Raw genomic sequence first — 11641 nt, forward strand, 5'->3', positions numbered from 1 at the left:
TTCACAACAAATGGGCCAACTTGGTGCTAAGTCCTCCAAGCCAGGTTCAGATCAGATAAAGATTTCTGCACTGCATCTCAGCCTGCACCCAAACAGAGCAAGAGGAAATGGGTCTCCAGGCTACAAAACTCAATAAGGTTGCAAAGTTTTGGGGCTCAGACCTCAGTTCTGCTCTTCAGTACAGGTTTTGTGTGTCATTGGGTGAGGGCTCTGGGTCCACTGAACAGAGCTCTGCTGATCCCACAATGGCCATAGGCTCAGAGGCAGTGAAAACTAGGTGAGACCATCTGCATTACAGCTGTGCTCACTGGATGAAGCCAGGATATCTACAGCACAGAATGCACAGCAATACCATGGGCAGGTGTCCATGCCCTGTCCTATGCACAGGTCACAGAAGCATTCTGCTGTGCTCACATCAGCACAGTGACTTCCAGCTTTGTGAAGAGGACTTGAGAGCTGAGAGTTTGCAGAAACTCATGCTAAGAGTTTCCGGGGAGAAGAGAGGTGTGAGGGACAAAGAAAAACTAGTGCACATTTGTCAAGAAATCCGAGCCAAAAGGATTTATGTCAAGAGATTTATTTTTTTTCTTGGCAGTTATGAGAGATCACATAAAAAATAAGAAACACACACACTCATATATTTGTAATGGAGAGAAGGAGGTGGAGGAAAGAGATTCGTGCTAAAAGGAAATTGTCAGGCTGGGAAGCATGAGGTAGAGAAATAAATGACATCCTACAGTCAGACAAACCGCAGAGCAGGACCAGCCCTGTCTGCAGATGGTTGGCATGGGGGGGGGGAGGGAGAGTGCTTTTGATGCATGCTGTCAAGGAAGCCATAGCTGTTCACTAAATCCCTCTCTCTGCCCTCGCTGTCATGGTCCAGTAGCTGCTCACAGAGTAGACAGCAGCAGTGAGGGAAGGTGCTGCCACTTATCCCCAGTGGTTTATCACCAACCCTTCATTCCAGAAGTACACTGGGAAGCCTTCTTCTGCTTCTGACCCTGCAGTATTTTGTTGATCTGTCCGGTACCTCATTAATTTGCTTTGGCCAGCAGCCGAGGACCCACTTCTACTACCTCTTTGTGGGAGGGGCTGAGGACAAGGGAGAGTGTGGTGAGACCAGAGGACGCCATGGCAATGTTTACAGAACTAGCCTTCCCATGCCCCAGATCCCCATCCTCCTCCAGGCATACAGCTCAGCATTCTCACACCTCTCCTCCACTCACTTTGCTCCCCAAGTGGTATTTGTGGGAGTGGGAAGTGAAGTGAGGGATCCTGAGGGAAAGGGGAAAATACAGACTGTTTCTCTCTGAAAATCTGAAAGGGGCCTTCCTGCAAACTTGGCTCCTTCCCTCTGCCCTGTCTGTGTCACCAGCTGAAGCTCTGTGTCCAATTTTGCTAGGAGATGCGAGGAAAGCTAAAAGGAGGGAAGGAAAGTGGCTCCTACTCTGTTATCATGGGTAATTTTGTTTGGCATACTTATACTTTATTTTGGTTATAAGGATTAGCAACTTCCTTCATGGTATTTCCTGCATTTCAGATGCCCCTATCCGAGCCTGCACTTTGTGGAAGATTCTGGAGTTTCCCTGCATGGTACCTGCACATTTTTGAATGTTCTGGGGATCCTGGCACTAAGGCAAAGTTTTCCTTTACTGTGATGACAGGAGGGGCTGGGGGTGAGCTCACCAGGCTGCTCTGTATCAGTAACCTTTCCTGTTACCTATCAGTAACAATTCCTTTATAATCCTTTTCCTAAGAAGCAGTTATGGCAATCACTGTCCAAATTTTCCTGGTCTGGACAGAGTTTTAAGAAGTAGGTTGGCTGGAACAAGGTAGTTCTGAGCTTTGCTGACTACATTATCCCTCTGTGATGGGTTTCTGCACAGGAGCTATTCTGAATTTTTAATGAATTTGAAAATCATATCCTTGGACTGGAAAAAATGGTTTGCTCTGAAGGTGTGGGTAACGATGGGCCAACTCCAGCTAACACTAGGCCCAGCAAAAGAAGAGAAGATGTCCTGCCACTCCCTTGGTAACGATATCTCTGCTCAAGCATCATCATTAAGAATATTCTTCTGCTCTCTGGTTTTGTCCACCTGGAAGAGGGTTATACCTCAGACAAGTAAGGACAGCATGCCTCAGTGCTGGAATACTGCTTGAATACATAGATGCAGCAACATATAAAATGTATGAAGATAATGTACACGCCTAGGATGATAACTGCCATGGAAATTTGCTTATCATCTGCCTCCAACTCATAATTCTGTTCCTCTGATTCATCCTTGCACTAATAAACTGTCCTCTGAAGAAATGTGGGCAGTGTGTTGTATCAAATATTTGACAAGCAGTGCCATATGCCAAAGGGTTTTCCTCTATTTCTCTGAGTAGTTTGCAGGTGTTGTTTTTGTGTTCTTGTTGTTTGTGTTTTGTTATTGATTCTCAGATTTTAAGTCATCCTTAGCTCTGTATTCATACAGTGAAGGCCTTCAGGAACCCATGCAACATGACATGTTAGACTGTGGCTACTGGAGACGGACACTTCTTTCCTGCAGAAATATTTTTGATACAGAAAGGTTAGTGCTGACTCCTCTTTCTTTTCCTTTCTTGCTTATTACTAATAAAAATTCAATTTTTGGGGGGGTCTGATGGACTTAAAGGGCTTTATTGCTGGTTGTGTGCATCAGTGTCCATGTGAACTGCTGCACTTGATGGTGCAAGTCTCGGTTTGCATAAGCTGTGCTTCCATTGTTTGTTATGGGTCCTTCTCCTTCACCAAACACCATTTCCCACCAAAACTGAAACACTGCACTAGTTGGCAGCTGCTCCCAGAAAGTTTTGCTGCTACTGAATCAACTGTTTCTACACTTAAAATTTATGTATTTTTAAAGCTTTGACCCCATTTGGGCTGAAGAATGTCTGTTTTCCAGGCTGGAATTCAATTATTTTTCCACTGAGGCCTTCTAGGGAAACGTGTGGGAGATTTTGCTCCCCCCTTCCTTCTCCACAAAGTTCAAGTAGGTCAAATGCTACTGTCGACAATCTAACTTTAGCTTTACTCCTTCAAATCCTGACCAGTCTCCCAGACTTGACTTTACAAGTCCTTTCATGTCACTTCACTCTGTAGTGGGAGGAAGTGAAAATTACGGGCCACAGGCAGGGTTCCAAAAAGTGCTCTCTCTTTCTCAGAAAAGGGCTGGCATCTTTCCATGGGCCTTCATTGTATTTTATAGCCATACTACAGTATTTAACAGCATAATTTAGTAAGTGTCGGTACTCCGTAGCAGTGTGTGGAGAAACCGTCTTATTCAACCTCTGGCAACGTGCACTGATTCAAATAACACACTGTGAGGTAACATTAATGTTTTCTGGAAATGAAATTGGAGTCAGAAATGCCCTTATTGGCCATCAGCATAAATACTGGTGTCATCCTGATCAGCAAGCAGAATTCAAGACCTTTTACCCTTAAAAGGTGATTCTCTTTCAGACCTCCGTGTTTTAATTCATTTCCCACCAAATTAGCTCCCCCAAAGTGCAGACACCAACTCCACTCATTTATACCCGTGACAAGGACAAGTTTTTTTCGCTGTTGTTCATGTCACACCTTTCCCAAATTTTAAGCACTAAGAAGATCACATATTCACTATTGTTGTGTACCTGATTTTTTTTTTCTTTCTTTTTTTTCCAGTTTGTAGAATGCATGAAATGAGCTTAAAAAGACTTTCCTGCAGATTGGAAATATACCCTAAGGGCATCTGTAGAAGAATGACTGCAATACAAGATCTGAGTGAAAAAGTTTCGCACCTTTCCAGCTGTAGCACTTCTTTGTTTCTCACCCACTTCACACGCTCGGGGGAGACAGGTCTGGTTGGGACCCTGCACTGCCACCTGATTTTGTGTGTTCTGAACGTAGAGAAAAGGGGAAGTACTGACTTTTCTGGGTTGCCACAGATGCCATTTCATGTTTACCTCAGCTGCACAGCCACCAGCTGGGGGACTTGTCTTACCAGTGTGTTGGGATGTCAGCAACCAAACGGAGTAGAAAGCAGCAGTCACATCGGAATCTGGATAGATGTAATCTCCCGGAGAGATTTTAGCATCTTCTCCAGCCTAGAAGGCTGCAATAGTCCATCATAATTTCCATCAGCTGTACCGGACTTTGCATTAAAAGACACTGAATCCATGTAATATCATTCTTCATGCTTGCAGCCACAACGACAAGCCCCTCCTGCAGGACTGCTGCACTTTGGTCTATGCTGTACCAATTTTTGACATCTAGCCAGGTATAAACTGGAGGTTCCTTGGCATATCAGCCAGGGGGATGAAGCAGTTCCTCAGGTCACCCTTCTCAGCTTATAGATGAGCTCTAATCTCAGGCTGTGCATGCATCATCTCCTGCCTTCATATTGCAGCAGTGAGGCTGGACTTGGCCTGATGAGGGCAGCCAGTGACAAGCTATTGGTGTGCATATGGGAGACCAGTTCTCCACTGGGCAGAACTGGGAGCTACCATGTGAGGCAGGGCTTTACCCCCAGAGTATACAGGGGTTCTTGTCGCTCTGTACATCCCAACACCTAGGGTAAGTGTTTTTGAGCTCACCACCCTCCCTGCCCACAGAAATTTTCCTTGAAAAGAAACCCGGTCCAGAACAGAGATGAATAGATCTACTAGATTGGGAAACAGTGAGGAAAGAGCTGCACTGAGTGCCTGTTTCACAACGTAGGTACAATTATAGTTGTACAAGTCTACCTATATAGCCTTTTATAGCTTTATTGCATGAGAATAACAAGCAATATGGCCACAAACAGACCTGCTTTTAGCAGGAGGTTAAACTAGAAAGCACAGAGATCCTTTCCCGTCACTGCTGTGATTTTGGTTCTATACCTACTCTGTTTGGGAAGTTTAGAGAATATCTATAGCAGTAACATACTCATAGATCTACGCGCATCCACAGCAATAGATAATACATTTCTTCTATAGCCTTGACTTGATGTTACCAAAGCAGTCAGAGTACTTTATCAAGAATGAGGTAGATGAGAAATGGAGTCCAATATATTTTTAAAAGTATCTTTTGTAAGTCTCAAAACGAGTATGAGGCAAAGTCATATGCCACTTCAAAAATGGGTAAAGTGAAGTGATGCAACCCAGAAATGGTGATGAGTAGCACTGCCATAGGCTAAGCAGTGGTCCATACACTCCTCTCAAGATGGCATGTGGCTTGGTAACTGTCCAACTCCACCATCTGCATAGACTGAAACTCAATTGCTGTTAACGAGAATGAAATTATGGCAATATTAGCATAATTAAAATGAGAAGAATCCTAGTTCAAGGATGATTGATGCCCATGGAAAGCTTAGGGTGGAGGCAGAAAAGACTGGTCCAAGAGTGTTGGCTCAGACTTTATTTACCTACACAGGTACTGGAGGAAATGTCCTCAGGAAAAAAAAAAAAAGAAAAAAAAAAGAAAAAAAAAAGTTTAATGTGGCTACTGACTGGTATTAAATAAATGATGCATGTTGGCAGAGGGATAGATGAGAATTGTGGAAAACACATTGTGAAAGGAACCAGAAGAATTGCTGTCATAAATCTCCCCAAACTATTCTAGACAGAGAGAGGCTAAAAACTAAGCAGGCTACTGGGAGCATAGGGAAGGGGGCTTTAGAAGAAACCCATAGTTCTATAGGTCCATTGCCACAGAATTTGCCCAGTGTCCAGTCTCTTGGAAGAGGAGCATTGGATGACCAGGGAAAGGAAAGGGGTGTGAAGGTGTGACATTGCAACTTGGGTTGTTTGGCTTTTCGGTTTTATTTTTTATTTGAGGCAGGTTAAAAGAGCTCCAGGTGTTCTCTCTAGAAAAAAAGAGATTAGAAGGCAACATTAATCAAGTTTACAACATATTCAAGCAAGTAGATAAAGAGGAGAGAAAAAACATACCCTGAAATGTTTTTCTAATGAATGCATATTTTAGCTGAAGAATTCACAGGGGTCGGCATGGAGAAAGACATGTATATATGCAAAACTAGGGTTAGAAGACAAAGTGGGATTATTTTCAAAGCTCATAAATAATTTAACTGTTGGAAGAAAAACACAGAGGTTTCTGTTGATCTTATTGCCAAAAGAACAACCTTAGGCCTGATAAAGTAAGGGGCTAAAGGGTATTTCACACAGAAGCAGAGCACAGCTGTTTGTCTACTATATGCCACATCAAGCATTGTTTTTCTTGGGTAAAAGATGGGCATGTTGGGACAGGATAGGCTGGCTTCTCAGGCTCACTAAAATACTTTTACTTGGGGCTAAAGGACCTTTTCGTTGGTAAGAAATGACTGTTTCTTGTTGATTTTTGTAGGGGGTTCACTGAAAGCAGTTATAACTTCCCCTTTAGCTTTTCTTTTCTTTATTTATTTTTCCTTTTATTTTTTCTCTCTTTTTTTTTTTTATTTTTATTTATTTTTATTTTTTAATTTTTTTCAGAAAGAGACCAAGACTGAGTGCTTTAAACAACCGTACTTGTAAAAGCATGGGAGGAGTTTGACAAATGACCAGCCACTGAAAATGTCTGAGGAGCAGAAATGCTGTCTTCATTTGCATTCCAGGTTACCATGAAAACTGTGTAACTTCACAGTGATCAACGCAGGTCATAGAAGAACTCAGTTATCTATTTTGCATGCACAATTATCCATGCCATTGTCATACCTACTTAGTCTTCACATTAGTCATTTTGTACAGTTTAGTCAAGCAGTCAAATGGCTAAAGTTCTCAAAGTCCCTGTTCCATATAATTTCCCTTCCTGCCAGGTGAGAATGACCAATAACTGTCCCTTCGACTCATCTTCCAGTGTGCCTTACTGAACTGATCTATATTTATATTTGTCTTTGAAGTAACATTTCTGGACAGAGAGGAGCTAGACTGACAGTGCTCCTGAAACCTGCTTCCTGCAAACATGTGGTCCCTTTGACCATGCCCGCTTGTGACTCCCTACGCTCCAAGTCTGTTGGCTCAGGAAAAAGGCACATAGTATCTCTGGCTCTTCCTCCCAGTTGTGCAGAGCCTGAGCACCTGTGCACTCAGTTGGGCTCTTTCAAGTGGTCAGTACAAAGCATGGCTAAGACGTTTAATATCCCTCTGCACTCAGCTTCTCTTGGTTACAACCTTACAGCTGAGATCTAGTGGATCTTCACCAGTGTCCCTTCTAGTGTTTCCTCATTCAGCCAGACCTAGAGCTCAGGTGTGATCATCCATCCATCACCTGCTGAACATACAACGTGCATTTGCACGCTCCTGTCGTGAAGAACTAAGGATTGAAAAGTAAGATCTCAATCATTTTTTTGGGGCTAAAACTGCAATAAAGCACTGGAAGGGCCAATGAGCAGTGACATGGACCTCTCTGATTTAGGTTTGTCAGAAGATGTCTTACTGACCAACATGGTGTCTATTAGTTATTGCTAATGATCCAGAACAGAGGCAAAGCAAGGTCTGGTCAAAAAAGGTTAACCCCAGTTACACAGAGCCCTGCCCACATTTCTTCACTGTTCCCAGTTAATGGGGAAGGAACGCTCGTTTAAATCTGATGGATGAGAGCCTTTCCTGAAATTGGGCATTTGGTGATATCAGCCTCTTCGTGGAAGGAAAAATTCCCCAGTCTCTGATTAAACCGGATCTGGACTGTAAGTCTTTTAGGCAAGTGTGTTGCTTCACGTGGATTCCCTACATCTAGGAAAATAAAACACCTTAAATGTACAGTATTTCACCCAAACACAACTCCTTCCCAGCACTGCAAAAGCTTGGTAGTCAAGCAGAGAAAATATTTACTTAGTAAAGCTTTAAGATCAGACTTTTGGGCTGCAAGCCGGAAGGGCATAAATAAGCCAGATATAGGACAACTCCCACTTAAACTACAAAGCTTAATCTGCAGAGCCAGGTAGCTCTCTGGTTCTTTGCCCTGTTTTGGCTTGGGCAGCTGTGAGCAACCTCAGTATCAGAGCAGAGGTTTGGCCTTTGCCTTCTGAATGCTGTGCTCATGCTGGACACAGGGGGTGGCAGCTGGTCTCATATGTAGGGCTAGCCTGCTCTTCTCAGGGTGACATGTGCTTTGGTCTAATCCCAGCATCCTGCTCCTATTCATATCCTGAACTTGCTGCTAATCAACCAGCAGAGGCATATACAGAGTTTCACCTCTCCTTGTCTTTGGTATTTGGGCAGTGTAGGTGTTCTGGATGTCCCTTGAGGTCGTGAATGGTGGGGCCAGGGGCAAATACCTCTTTCTTTGTCATCAGTTTCCTGGCTGCCTGCCCTTGAACCAAAGCAGTCTGCTCCCCAGAGCCTATTGCAGTGTGCTTACATGAAATGTGATGCAAAGTGTTTGCTGGATACCTGCTGTGTGAGATGCATGTGTTCCAGCGTGCTCTGTGGTTGCTGTAGGAGCAGCAGTAACAGAGCAGACCAAGTGGCAGGAGTTAAATTGAGGAAAAATTAGGCTGATGCTTTTCTGCTTACATGCAATTGTAACACTGGCTGGGGGCTCTGACTAGCTTGGCTTAAAAAAGATATTGCTCATGTCTAACACTTGATGACAGATGGTTCACCAACACAGCTAGGCCCATTGTCTCACTTAATTGCTCTTTGTTCTAGCTGAAAGAAGGTAATCTTTTCACGTAGGAGTAGGTAGGAGGATCTGTGTACAGTGTGCCTGCTGACAGCCACTCCAGTTCTGGAGCCTGCTCTGTAGTTCACTGAAGTGGAATCATCTCCCTTACCCTCTGGAGAAAGGATCTGCAAAGGAGTCAGGATGCCTAATTCATGGATGCTTTGCTGTCTGGCATGCTTTGCAACATAAATTGGGCAGCTGAAAATCTCTGTGCAGTGTGTGGAGAAAGTAAAGCATGTGATCTGGCATGCCTCTAAAGGCAAGGAGAGGCTTAGGGCCTCTGCAGAGCTGAGGAGGAGAGCACCATTTTTGGGATATGAAGCTGTGGCTCCCTGCTGGGACAGTTATTTCACCCACTGACCATGTGAAGAGGTGCATGGTTGGGGACCTTGCTTTGAGGAACTGAAAGCAATGACTATAACCCAGCAATGTGTGCTTCCTAGGAGCACACCTCAAGCAGCAGGGTAAAGAGTACCAAGCAGTCTGTCCTAGTGAGGTGTCCAGTGCTCCATAATGGCACATTTACCTGTATGTATGCAGATATGCACGTATCCTTCTCCAGTCTGTGCTCAGCTGGATATAATCCATAACAGGTTCAAAACTTACCCGATCAAGACCCAGAATTCAGGGTGGCTTCTGAGTGCCATGGAGAGAAGACGCTCGGCAGCAAAGTGTTTCTTGCCACCAAAATCAGTTGTGTTTTTATCAGTGATAGTTCTATATGGATTCTTCAGAACAAGTGTAGGATGTTCAAGGTTGAGTGAGCACTAAGAAAAGCTTGTACAGTACCAGTGGTGACTTTAAGTGTGCAAAGGGATACCAGAGTGACCTCATTCACCCAGCAAATAGAGCACAAGGGTTCTGATTTTGTACCTTCCAAAGATTTATTTTGGATTTGTCTCTTGTACTGAGAGTGCTTACTGTAGTTAGAGGGAAGCCATGGGACTAAAATCAGAATTAATATCTGTTTTCTTCAGTAAGTAGAGCACCAGTGACATTCCAAAAGGCATTTGGAGACCATGACCTCATGTTCCATTGGCTCTGAAGTGATAGGATGAGCCAGGTATTCTCGAATGGAATGTACCAAGGGACCTTCATAGGCAACAACATCAGCAGCCTCCTTTTCTAAGAAATGCTGTACACAAGCTTGTACATCTCACCGAGGCACCCAGCGATATGTGTTTCCCCTTGCAAAAGCCCTGTGAAGTGTGAGTGGCTTCCTGGGGCCATAAACAGGAATGTTTGGCATGATTCATGGTAGTCAGTGTCCTGGCGCATTTGCAACAATGGGAAATGTGCTGCTGGAAACTGAAATATTCAAAGTGGAAAAGTCCTCATCTTGCTTCACAAGGACATTACCAACAGTGTCATGATGTCAGGTAGACAAATGGACAGCAGGAAGAGCTCCATATTATAAGTGGCTTAATGGATAGCTGCTGCGAGTTGGGATGGGGTGGCAGTGGGGGGAGGAAAAGTTTTCTCTTGTGTGTGGCTATGTTGGAAAATGCAGATTTGGAAAACTGCCTCGAAAAAGGGATTTTCTATTGTCTTAGAGACACAGAAGCATGATTTGTGGTTGAGGCATTTCCATGGGACTCCAGAAATAGTGACTGCAAACCATGGCTCGTACCAAAAGGTTGCCCTCAGCTGTTCATGGGTGTTGGCTCCATGGTGAAGGGTGCATGCTTTACCTTTAACCAAACCTTTAGTTTCATGTAATGTGATTTAACAGCTATAAATAAGAAAGAGGACCCAGCGTCAAACACCCAGTGGTTTTGAGATTCTGCAATAGTATTCCTGGTCTGCTGTATTCTAGTTCATATGTGCAGGCAGCTGCAGTCTTTCAGGCTGGCTTTGCCTTTCTCTTCATTTTAAGGGCTTCACACTGGGGCTTGTCTCAACAGCTCAGCCTCGTGCTGAAACCAACCTATGCTGCAAAGCTTTATTGATTGTATAGCATCTTGATGGCAGTTTGAAAGAAGCAAAGGTTCTCCGTATAGCAAACAGTTAAAGCTTAAAACAGGGTGGGTATGTGTGAACAGCCCAGAGAAGGGTGTTTAATAAACCACAAGGCCAAGTCTGCATTTCTGCTTCAGCCCATCCTATTTCAGGCTGTGTTATCAATATAATCTGAGAGTTGAGCTCAGCAAGTAAACACCACATGGTTCAGGCAGCAGTATTGTCACAGCAAGGCTTCTGTACCCCTGTACACCAGTGTTAAATGAACCTCCAAAGGGTGGACAGTCTTGCAGTATTTCTGTTTTTTGGGGGGAATGGGACTGGAGATTTTCCCACTTAAATACTTGAGGATACGCTGGACAAAAAAGTGAGGAGAATGCAAGGTCCCACTGTTCCATTGGTTGTCACTATTGGTCTTCATAGCCAGGTTCCCCAGTTCTGCAACCCTGGTGTCTCTAAGGAGCTAGGTATTTTTAGGAGTCAACTACTGAGCTGGGCCACCCAGGTAGCTTTAATAGTGTTTTCTGGTCTCCCCTTGCGATCGCTTTCCAGAGCTGGATATTTTACCTACTGTATATTGCAGGTACCTGAGAAAAGGTTCTGAAATCTCATTTCACAGTATGCAACTATCAGCCCCCAGCTACATTGTATTAGCCAAGGATATCCCTGTCTGGATGTCCTGGGAACATATCCCATCTTACTTAGGCCACGTGGCCATGCCCTTGCAGGTACACCTTTCAGGTGCACTGTGACATGCAGGATGCCCAAACCCACTGTACTGATGTAGTATCAGAAAGGGGATCTAGGGAGTTTGGGGACCACGAGGAAGAGCTAGGAGGACAGCCTGAGAAATAGAGAGGGAATTGGGCAACAGCTTTCAGCATCACTCTTAATATGCCTCTTCCCTATCTGTTTTTTCCTCTCTTTGAAGGGCTTTGGGTGATCTAACACTCAAAACTGGCTGATATCAGAGGATGAACCTCTGTTTGTCTCCCATGTCTGCACAGCTTGGGGTAGGATGCTGAATTGGCTTTGGGGCAG

This window comes from Centrocercus urophasianus, unplaced genomic scaffold (genome assembly GCF_019232065.1).
Source record: "Centrocercus urophasianus isolate 14NV4802_14NV808 unplaced genomic scaffold, USGS_Curo_1.0 seq_35, whole genome shotgun sequence".
NCBI lineage: Eukaryota > Metazoa > Chordata > Aves > Galliformes > Phasianidae > Centrocercus > Centrocercus urophasianus.